The sequence below is a fragment of the Nylanderia fulva genome, unplaced genomic scaffold, assembly GCF_048542155.1.
Source record: "Nylanderia fulva isolate GAGA-0341 unplaced genomic scaffold, ASM4854215v1 Scaffold108, whole genome shotgun sequence".
Lineage (NCBI taxonomy): Eukaryota > Metazoa > Arthropoda > Insecta > Hymenoptera > Formicidae > Nylanderia > Nylanderia fulva.
In genome coordinates, this window is record NW_028189280.1 from 116,155 (window position 1) to 128,452 (window position 12,298).

Genomic DNA, 12,298 nt, shown 5'->3' on the forward strand with positions numbered 1-12,298 from the left:
TTACGAGGTAAATCTATTGATGTATTGAGCAATTAAGGTAAATAAACTGATGCATTAAATTAAAAAGGTAAATTTAAAAATATAAAAGAAAAAGAAGAAATTGATAAAAGAAAATGATTTTCTTTTTTCTATGTTCTAGTATGTTGAAAGGAGAGGGGGATGAAATGAGTTGGTTGGAAAAGGATTATGTAAGCATTTTGTGGAAGAAGAAATCTTATTTTCTGAGGGGAGACGACATTTGTAGAGGTATTGAATCTAGTGGTATGGAAGAATTCGAAGTTAGAAATCACAAAGTCGCACCCTTGGGATGCTACGATGAGTATATTTGTAAGACTATTAATAAGGAGATTTCTGATGAAAGGTTTCTAGAAAACCATGTATCCGTGAGAAGATTTATTGAATATTGTGCGTTCTTGAGACCTCAGTGGAGAAGTAGCACAGAGTGCGAAATTTTATTTGCTGATATGTTACCAGCAGAAATTGTTTACAACATAAGCGTAGTTTTAAAAGTTATAAAGGGAATTAAGGACGTAGGGGGGTTAGATGAGAAATTCAAAAGATTCAGAGTTGAGGTTTTGAGGAAATACTTGGAGAAAGTTGTTAAAAATTCTCTTAGATTTTCAAGTGATGTCGAGGAGAGTATACAGTGTGAAAATGTGGCTTTTTTCAGTATTTTAAGGAAATTCAGTGCATTCCTTGAACAGAGGTTTGTTGATGAAAATATATTGAGTAACATTAACCTGGTATCATTGCGTAGGATTGCGGAGTCGAACTTGTGCAAAGCTATTGTAGGATTTAATCCAGAGATGTGGGTAGCTATGATATACGGTACTGTTCAGTTTTCTTTTCTAGTTGAGGTTATGTCCGATTTTCCCGAGCAAAGGGGATTTTTTTGCGATAGATGCTATGATGATTGTGTCAAATTTTTCCATGAAGAATTTATAAACTTCTTAGTTTCTCAGGAAGGGTTCCCTTTCAGGGAATTTTTGTTCACGTGTAAGATTCCAAGTACACTAAGGAATTCACAGCTGCATTTGGATTTATCTAATGTCTGTGTGTTTTTTGATAAGTGTGGGTCTCTTTTAATGGAGAGGATGGAGATGTTAATGTTCAATTTTACTCCAAAACCTGAAGGTACAGAGGAGAAGGGGGTGAAAGCTTTTTCACAAATAGTCCAGAAATTGTGTCCGGGCAGGATTTTGAGAATGGTTGATTTTCTCATAAATATTAATTTGAACGAAGAGAAAGGAGTAAATGAAGCATTTGAATTTATGGTTTCAGCAGTTTCTACTGTTTTGATGTATTCAGGGGTATTAAGTGAGCCTCTTTCTGGATTTTTAAATGGTGATTCCCTTACGCCTCGTGATTGTCTTGTTATCTTCAAGCTTTATGAAATTTCAAGGATAAAGTGTGATAATAATCATCTTTTAAAGCACTTCGATGGAATAAAGATACTTGAAATTCTCTTGGTAGCACAGAGATATTTAGTAGAAAGATATAAAGTTTTTGTTGACGAGAAATCGTTCTTTGTCTATGGATTAAACACTATACTCCTGGGTTCTGAGAATTTTCTGACAGAACAATATGTTGTGAATGTAGACAATGAGATTCGAGAGCACAAAATCTTTCATGATGCATTTTTCTCAATATATTCCACTGTTTATCACTTTGGTTTAAATAAGTTTAAAGAGTCTCATCAAGTTATCGATCATTTTGAGTCTTTAGCAAAAGATCTTCACTACAAATTCGAGAAGATTTGGACGAACGAGTATGAATTAAATTTAGGATATAAAGAAATATACATAAATTCTGATCCAAGTATATTCTATGTCCTATTTATAAATGGATATAAATATCTTAATGGATGTGATGCTAAGGAGCTGCATTCTGGTGAATTTCAGAGTGAAAATAAAAGGCTAATTTATGATGAACATAATGATTTGTATGATTATATTAATCTTCAAACCGAGGATGGATACCTAAGCTCTACGTCAGAAGATTACTATTTGGTAGTTAAACCATTTGGATCTCTTTTTAAGAGTACTGAAGGGAAAAATCCTCCGGATATGAACAAGAAAAGACTATTAAATGCCCCAAATACTATCCGTAATACAGGAGAGTATGTTAGTATTAAATCTGAAAGTGCCACAATATATAGTGATAGTACATCCCTTGCATCCTTTGAAGCTCTTGAAAGCGCCTTAGAGCGATTAGAAGCTGAAAAGTTAAGTAGAGAGGATAATGGAAAGAAAGAGAAAGCAAGTGGTAAATATGAAGATGATGAATCCAACAAATACCCTGATGAAGAGAAAACCTCGTTTCTAAGTGCAATGCAAACCCTTCTATGGATTTTGTTTGGATTTGGTATATTCATGTTGATGGCATTAGTAGCTTGCTTTATATTAAAATATGTCATTTAATTAAACTTTCTTAGTTTATTTTTTGAGATTTCTGTGATTTCAAGCTCATAATTAGGATAATTAAACTACATATATGATTAATTGTATGTGTAAATTCCTAGATATATGGTGTTAGAATAATGCTAACTCCTTGGTAGCACGTCTCTCAATTTGTGGTGTGTTAGGTCGGATTGGAGCCAAAAAGAGTGGTTCCTTGAAATCAAACCTTCGCTTTGTTCCATCTCCCCGGTATAATCCCGGGCAGAGAAGAGTAGGTCATAAAATTGCCCTATTTAAACAGCAATTTATTAAATTGATACGTATAAGGCCTAATTAAAACTTTTAATGTCTCTCATTTGCTTTCCCTGAAATGAGGAGTGTGTACATTGAAGGATTATTTGCACTATTTTCCTGTGCAATCTCTAGCGAGCCAACACAAGAGGGAAGTTGTAAGAAGTCTTGTGATGTTTTGCATCAGAGACCTGCCTCCACAAGCGAGCTGTACGGATGCGGGTCCTTCAGTGGCGGAGATACAAGTCAACCTGGTAGGAGCGAGGAAGGACAGAAGGTTGCTGGCAAAGAATCGCACAAAAAGAGTTTAAGTGAGAAAACCAGTAAATGTGACGGGAAGATGGGGGACAACAAGATGAGAATGTTTTCGAGTGCTATGGATGAGTTTTTGGATCTATTGGATGAGTACATTGATCACATAATCACAGTAACACTTAGCAGGGAGATGACACCACAAATCGTGAGGGAAATTAAAGACGAACTCAGGAAAACGGATGCGTATGGAAAATTAAACGGGTATTTAAAAAAAATGTACTTCAATGCCATTGAACGGAGAATTTTAGAGAGGATAAAGATCCCTGCCAACTCGGTCTTGACATTGTGTTTTCCAGAGATGATTGGATTTAGAGTCTTGATAGAAAGTATGGTTAAGAGTGGAAGGATGGATGGTGACAAGCTTGCTTTGTTTGTTGTTTTGGCTGAGGTTATGATGAGGAGAGCCGAGAAGAAGAGTAGGATTCTTTACTATAGAGTAGGCAATAACTTTAGCCATTTATACAAGCCGTACCAAAACACGCAGTTTGATGCTGAGTTCCGCTCGAATTACGTATTAATCTCAGAAATTTTGGATGTGCTTGGGGATAGTGCGAGACATCGCATCTTTACCAGGTTTTATAGATGTGGAAGGAATGATGAAATCAACATTTACAGAACCAAGTCCCTTAGAATTGTAGAGGCAGATGGTGGGACCAAGTTAGTTTATCTCTATAGGCCGTATGGGAAGAAATGTACCCTCACCAGGCACATACTGACGAACATCCTGTTCCTGTTGACCACTAAAGAGCTACAGAAGTGTGATGTAATTGTCAAAGACTTCCATGAAAACTTGGACAGGAAGATGCTGGATAAAATAAACCACGTGCCAGACCGTGAGCTCTTGAAAATCCTAGCTGGACACTTTATCAAATTTGCCAAGCTCTCAAATGAGCTTGAAAACGCAGAACTGAAGGAAAAGGATAGAAGTCGGATTAGTGAGCACCATGATGAGCTTTTGAAGTACGAGAAGTGGGACAAGGAGAGAAGCTACCACCTGGTTCTAGGAGACTTCAAAGACATCGTTTCTCATGTTTCCAAAATAATCCATCTGCAAATTAACTGGAAATTCATGTCGCCCAACGAAAAGAAGTCGTTGGTATATAAAAAATAATATCTTGGTGGTCTAAACATCTACTGGCTTGCAAATCGCGGGAGGTATGTTAAATAAACGGTGTTATAAGAACGAGTTGTCAGGTATAGCTCTCGCAGTACATTGCGCAGGGAGGGATCTTGCCCACAGACTTGTGATTTTATAAACTTTATACTTTAAGTGTTAGGGTAAAACTGCCCATTCTAGAAGAAAGCAATGGAGAGGGATGCAGGTGGACTGACAGACAAATTTGTAGAACTTGTAAAAGAGAAATTTGGAGTAGGAGAAGTGGTGCTTTGGTACAGAGAGTATTTGAACAGGAAGGTGATACAAAACAAGAAGTTTGTTGAGGATCTAAAAAGCGTGTTGGACTCTGCTTTCCTGGAAAATGAAAGGGCCGGCTCTGAGAAGTGCAGTGAAGATGAAAGTCGCCCTGGAAAGTCACACCGTGATACAATTCTAAATTGTATTTTACTGCTGAAAATAAGCCAGGATGTGTGTGAAGATGTGATATGCAGAGATAGCGAGGATGCATACGAAAGAGGAATGGATGTCATCTCTTCGTTTTCGTTGTTTAGTGGGATAAGTCAATTGATATTCAGGGAAGTTGAGTGCGAGCGGGCGAAAATTGGGCTATCCAACCTTTTTAACGAGGTTTTTGCCATTCTAAATCTAAACACTAACGATCGTTCTCGCTTGGGAGGTAGAGCTAGAATTCTTTTCTACACTCTTCTCTATCTTCCAATAGAAGCGGTGAAGATTGTGACCAGAGGTGAAAAGGTGAAAGTGAGGTGTCCTAGTGCTAGGATTGGGAGATATCTCCCACACTCGGGGAGATGTGGTGACGAACCAAATGTTGGGTGGATGAATGACAGCGAACTGGTGAGCGAGTTTTCACACTATGGGATGAGCTACTTGAGAGCATTTGACCTCTTGGGGAAGTTAGGATGGATGAAATAAATTAGTGACTTATACAGTTTATTTTGGCTTTGGAATGGGAGTACGTTCACACTTGTTACTCACCAGGAAAGGATCTTTGTTGATGCCACTTTTCCTGTCTGCTGTAAGCTGGGTACTTACGTTATTTTATGGTCTGAAAAAGCAATTGGTTGACAAGAGGATAACAAAGAGGTAAAAGGAGCATTGAAGCAAAATGAACGTAACAGATCTAGTGGTTATAATTTTGAGAATTGTTGTGGACTCCTCGCTGTATTACAACGCAAAGTTGATGTATTCACACAAGGGAGACTGTAGAATATCCCCGCTCCTGGTACTCTATATCACACACTCTGTAGGTGCCATGATCCTTCTCAGAGACCTGTGTCTGTACAGATGGAGGTATCTAGAGATGCTATCTAGGGAGACTGGAATTGACCCTAGAAGATTTATCACAAATACCTTTTTCTTGAGTCTTTTTTTCAATCTGCTCCCCATTCCAAAATACTACTCCCTCAACTCGCTTTCAGATACACGTATCACGTCCCTCCATGGATCCAGCGTCATCTTCACCTGTCTATTTACAGTGTTTCTGTCAGGGAGGAGCATGCACAGGGGGGAAGCGTTGGCTTTAGCCTTGGGATGCATTGGTCTGCTGACACTGGTATTTATAGGGGAAGAATCTCAAGACAACATGGTACTTTCTCTCCTGGGGTTTGTAACATCGATCTTCCTAGGCCTTTACAGCGTACTTTTCAAGGTTTGTATGGATAGAGACACCTATCTAAAAGAGGTGATATGCAGGATAGTAAGGCAAAACAGAGCTTTGAGGGTTAATGGCACATCTAAGAAGGATAGGTCTGAGAACATAAGGGAAATGGACCGGAAAATTGGCAACAAAATCAAAGAAATGGCAAACCAGCTCATTGGAAGCACAATCTGGAAGGAAGGCGATGGTTGCTTTGGAGACGTGAAGACCAGGCCAAGAGATGAAATGAAGGGAAGAGAAGTAATTGAATATAGTGCCATAAAGAAAAGGGAGATGTATTTCGTGAGAAGGGAGTTGAGAAGAGAGATAAAAAGAATGTGTTTAGCAATGAAGCACTACATGGGATTAACAGGATGTATCACTCTTTTATTTTATCTACCACCACTTCTTATTGTTAGCCATCTCGGTATCGAGAGGATAACCCTACCAAGAGCCCCTCTCCCAATCCTCCATATCTTCATAGCCATAATTTTCAGTTTATTGTCAAATCTTATTCATTTTGTTTTGGTATGTGCTAGATCTCCTCTATTTGGACAAGTCAGCGGAATCATTCTCCAACCAACAATTATTCTCATACAGCTCCTCACTGACATGGAGCATACGAAACTTCACGAGTTATTTGGGTATTTATTTCTGTTCCTTTCCTTTGTAATTCTCATTAGATCTAAATAGGGGAAGTTGTTGGACTAGGGGAATTTCGATGATCCACAGTTGTGGATGAGATAAACATAGAGAGTCTATTTATTTATCAAAGGTAGGAATAGATGAATATATGGAAAGGGGAGACCTTTCCTATAAGCCTTAGTCTCCTAAAAAATATTTTAGAGAAATAGCTCAGTTTAATAATAAAAAAGGGCGACACTGGGACTTGAACCCAGGACCTCCTGCACCCTAAGCAGGAATCATACCATCTAGACCATGCCACCACCTATTTGGGGTCCAAAAATCTATATAAATCATCAAAAATACATATCATCGTGTACACCTTAAACACACATCGAATTCCTATTGTAACACACAACTCATTTTAGGTTTAACTTTTCCTCACAAAAGATTTTCAATTTTTTCTAAAAAATTTTTCAACCCTAAAATCTTCCATGGGAATAAGTCGAAGTAATAGACACAAGAGAACAAAGACAGGAGCAAAAAAGAGCATCCACAAGAAAAAGAGAAAGAATAACTGTGGTAGACAGCCCAGCAATACCAAAATAGGAGAGGAGAGAATTCAGTTTGTCAGGTGTAGAGGAGGTAATATTAAGAGAAGGGCCCTAAGATTAAACACAGGTAGCTTCTCTTGTAAGTCACACCCATTTACTGTTAACTGTAAGATAACGGGTGTTAATTATCATCCAACTGGTAATATTTTAGTTAGAACCAATACATTGACGAAGAGTGCAGTGGTTAAGATTGACCCTGTTGAGGTTAAGAAGAAGTTTGAATCGATCCTCACCACCCAACCCGAACTCAAGGAGAAGGATCCCCAATTTTTCAAACACCTAGAGTCTGGAAATCTCTGGGGTATTATTACCTCAAGGCCAGGACAGGTGGGTACGATTGAGGGGTATATTCTACAGCAGGATGAGTTGTCCTTCTATTTAGCTAAATTTGAAAAGACCCGGGAGAGGAATAAATAAAAGTTAATTTATTTTATTATTTACCAATTTAGAAATGCTTTCATAAACCTCATTCACGTCCTTTATGTCCATTCTAACTACACAATAGCTCATCAGAGGGGTGATACAGGTACTCTTTACAGTAAGATAACCCTTTTCTATGTAAAAAGATAAGAACTTGGTGAAGAGAATGTGCTCGTAAGAGCTACTCTTACAGTTAACTCGTTCAATCACCTTAAACAGGAATTCATCGGTGATTCTCCTAACGTTATACTTTAGGAAGGAGATGGTATTTATATTTATGGTGTTATCAAATAGTAAGATGGACTGATTTATATCCAAAAGGGAGGTATATTCCAGGAACATATTAAAATATTCGTTATAAAGCAAAGAGAATATCTCAGAATTGAATTCAATTCTTTTAAAATCCAAATCTTTAAAATGGATCTCTTCAAAGGTACTGTTTAGGATTGAGTACAACACATCGAAGGTAGATACTTCATTTTTGATATTCAAAGACCTAGAAAAGAATGTTAACACCTTTAGAGTACAAGTCCTACAACAAATGTGTCTTTCATTGAAGATGTACTCTATATAATTTATAGAATTTGAGTTCAATTCCTTTATTAACTTTTTAATTATTTCATTTGTTTTGTACAAGGAGTAAAGCTTGCTATTCATAGAGAATTATCTGGTTTTTATATTTCCTTCCTATTTATATCCCAACTCTTACGAAGGGTACTCTAATTCCTTAATATTAAACCTGGAAAAGGTTTAATTAGTGTTAAAATTTAACACCCTTTAAAACGAAGATACTCTCTGATAACACCCTTTTCGTATGGATTATCCTAACTTTGTAATTCTTACTCTCCAAGAGTGTTATTACCTCCTTAGGGTTATTCCTTTGAATTACCAAGAGGTAAAACATCTTTGTATCCACCATTCCTATGAATCTATCTATCACATCCCTACCATTTAAACCACCCAAAAAAGAATCTCTAATATCACTAAAGGGGTCCCTTAATTTACCACCACTTCCCAGGTACCTTGGACTTGGTAGGTACGGTGGATTGAAAATTACAACATCTATCCTGGAAGTGTTGATATTTAACAACAAATCGGTTCTGATCAAATTAGGGCCATTCCCTTCATCTTTTAAGTGTTCTAAAGGTTTGTTGTTCATATCTGTGGATATAATAAATACCTCTCTACGTATTTTTTTGAAAGTCTTTTGCAGCTCCTTAGAGATGGTACCACTACCACACCCTAGCTCTAAAATTACAAAATCTTTTTTTATGTTGTCTAGATCCATTTGTATTGCATCTAGCAGAGCAAAGGTATCCTCCTCTGGCCCATACACCTCATCTTCCATTGGGTAAGAAGTGGGAGAAATCTTTTTAAAAAATAAATTTTTATGATCCTCCCAACCTCTAATTGGTTAGAGGAAGGTTAAAAGATAGGGAGAGAGGTAAAGGAGAGAATGACCAAAAAGATGTTTTTTATTATTTCAATTACCTCTTGGTCTATCACTAGAACCATTTATTATTTAATAGTCGCTACTTTCTTTAACAAAGGATGAGTTTTAAATAAAATTTTAATTTCTCACATCTTCTGGGGATTTCAACACCTCAAGGATCTTCTCACAGTGTACGATGTCCAACATCTTCGTTTTAAAGCAATTAGTGAAGTACACCTTCTTATTCTCTACAAAAAAGACTTTACCTAAGCGAAAGGGTATACCCTCTATGGTATCATTCTTTTTAATCACCTCAATTACATTCTCATAAATCTTGTTCCCATCATACTCTGCACTGAGTCGATTCTCACAAGCATTCTTTAAACTCACACAATACTCATCAAATCCCACAACTCTACACTCCTTAGAAATACCATCATAGATTAAAATGTTATCTGATACAATGAACATCAAGCCTTTTGTATAATTTAATGGTTCATTAAAGATGCTAAATTCCTTTATTGTCTTAAATCTCTCTCTTTTAAGTTTAATTTCATTTTCATCCAAGATATTCCTCGTTATCTCCTCTTTGTTCAGTCCTATGAAATATTCTAAGCTTTTGGTACTCTTCTTAAAGTTTATAATGCTAAACCTCTTATTTAAGAGAAGTAAGCACCCGAGAAGAGATACAAAGAATGATACACTGTTTATTATGGATAGAGCTTTATTTAAACTTTGGGGAAGGATCTTCATTTGGAAGAGGGGGTAGTGAAAAAATAGATAAAGGTAGGGTAGGGTCTGTGGCACTAATTAAAATTTATATTCTCACCAATCACCTCTCTTAATACCATTGTGGCATAGTGAGATGGTTCTAATGTGAAGGTAAGTACAAATCCATCTCTCTCTTCCAAATAGATCAATTCCTTACACCTTCCTATTACCCTCCTATAACCACCCTTTAACATTTTATTATCAAACTTCTTTAAAGGTAGAATTAAATCTGAAAAAGTGTAACTTTTAATGTTCTCTTGGGTTATTTCCACAACATTCTCTGAAGTGAGTGTATTAGTGGTGTTATCTTTAGACATCACCAAATCCCCCACTCTAAGAGTCATTCCCTCTCTAATCCTGGTGTTAACCTCCCCATTAAAAATGTAACTCTGATACGAATGTAAATACAGCATAAGGAGCTCTCTCTTGATGTTTAAAACTATCTTCTCATCACTAAAATTTCTAGATTTACCTCTACAAATGTGCTTTTCTGCCACATACCTTTGTGGAAACTTTTTATACGCTAAATTATACTCTTTGCTAGAGAACAACTCTCTTCCCTTCTCTATCTCCTTACCTTCATTCTCTTTACCCTTCATTATCATCTCTATACACTCTAAATACCTCTTTTCTAATATCTTTTTACCTATAAGGTGGTTATTAAACCCTTTACCAAATCTTTGATTCCCGTAATAATTTATAAAACCATTCTCTAACCTTCTTAATACCTCGTCCTTACTTACAGTAGGGATATCCTCACCTCTAACCCTAACAGTAAATTTATTACCCAATAACTCCCCTAGATTAATCCTAGAATTGGATCTATGGATATCAAAGATAAGAATACTCCCCTGTTCCACCAAAAACCTCCTTGCTAGTAAATACAGTCTTACAAAATTTACATTTTCTATACTCACCAATTGATATGTAATACCCCTCTTATCCTTATTACCTGCAAAGTTCATATTCTTATAAGGAACATTAAGTAATGAACAGATAACATTACAGATATCCATTGTATCTCTATTTACCTTTCTTAAAATAAATCTATAACTATTAATTAGCTTAAAATAAACATTCAGTTTATTATTCTCTGTTTTGGTCTCAATTAAGGGATGCTTCTTTAGTATTTCGTGGATTCTCTTTCTCTCTTCTTTGTCCTCTAATTCAAAACTGTGAAATGGAATATTCTCATTCGGTAGTTCTAGTGATGCGGTATCAACAGTGTTAAATCCTTCATGGTACATTTTATCTGTGCTATCTTCAAAGTTGGATATCACATTCTCCAGATCTAGAAACTCTCTCTTTCCAAGAAGAGATTCCACCTCCTTAACATCATTTAGATTAATTACATCCTTTTCTTCACAAAGACCTCTAAAGGATACCTCTTGTACAATAAAATCCTCATATTTCTCCTTAATCCTATACTTAGCGCTACTTTCAATCCTTCCGTTAAGATACTCCACTATTTCCACTGAATCTAAGCTCATTTTGGGGGGAGTTAAAAGAGAAAAAAGAACCCAGGGCCGTATCTATAGAATGAGATGTACAGCATGTAACACAGGAATAAGTAGTATTAAGGATCACTATTTAACAGAATTACACAAAATTAATAGCAAGAGAAGGATTCATAATATTCCACCATTAAAGGATCATTGTGGGAGTGAACGTGAGGAATATAAAATTGAGGAAATGAAATGTGAGAAGATGGACTTCATTGAAGTGCATAGAGAATGTGTATTTTGTGAGTACAAGGGAGAGGATATAAAGAGTCATTTAGAAATTAATTTAAAGGATCACTTAGATCTGGATTCTATTGAGGATGAGAGCGTGGTTAGAGAGGCATTACAATTTTTGTTGGAGAATAGGTGTATAACTTGTGGTAAGATCTTTAATAGATCTATAGATTTGAAGAGACATATGAGGGATTTAGATCACATGAACTTGAGAAGTGAGAGTGGAAATGGTGGTACTGATCTTTGTAGTGAGTTGAATGGTAAAATTGTGATTCTTAAAAGTGGCAAGAAGATAGGAAGCAGGGAATATTTAAGACAATACAACACAATCACCGAGTATAGGGAAAGAAAAGATCAAATTGTTGCCAGAATACCGCAATTTAAAGAGAAGGAGTGGATTAAAAATACAAGGAAAAATGAACTAAAGATTAGTCTACAAATGAACCATCAAAAATATTTTAGGGAGCATTGGTTACAATAAAAAAATTATTCTTAGCGTTTTTTGATTGCTTGTGGAGGAGTGAAAAAAGACCGCCTTCAGCCGGGCTCGAACCGGCAACCTTCCGGTTAACAGCCGAACGCGCTAACCTATTGCGCCATGAAGGCTTGGGAGGTGCAATCAAATGAAAATAAATAAAGATGAAATACTTCTCTATGTATTACACAGACTCCCTCCTACCTTACCTCCAATCCAAAGTAATGCTAAACTTTAACCCTGATATTTAAACCTGAATAAACCCCAAACTCACTTTATTTTTACTCCTCATAAACAACTGGTACTCCGGTTATATCCTCATCACCAACCGTGAATCTTACCTCTCTTACATTGTTAAAGATGTCTTGTCTACAGATAGGACATGCTTGCTGTCTCTCAACCCATCTTTTAAGACAATGCTTATGGAACACGTGCCCACAAGGTATA

The 12,298-nt window shown here is 36.5% G+C and overlaps 2 non-coding genes across 2 annotated transcripts; both read right to left on the reverse strand.

Moving 5' to 3' along the window:
* Positions 1-6,653: 6,653 nt before the first annotated feature.
* Positions 6,654-6,726, reverse strand: TRNAP-AGG (transfer RNA proline (anticodon AGG)). Its single transcript has one exon. It is a non-coding gene; the product is annotated as a tRNA-Pro (tRNA).
* Positions 6,727-11,908: 5,182 nt separating this feature from the next.
* On the reverse strand, positions 11,909-11,982 carry TRNAN-GUU (transfer RNA asparagine (anticodon GUU)). Its single transcript has one exon. It is a non-coding gene; the product is annotated as a tRNA-Asn (tRNA).
* Between the last annotated feature and the right edge of the window lie 316 nt (positions 11,983-12,298).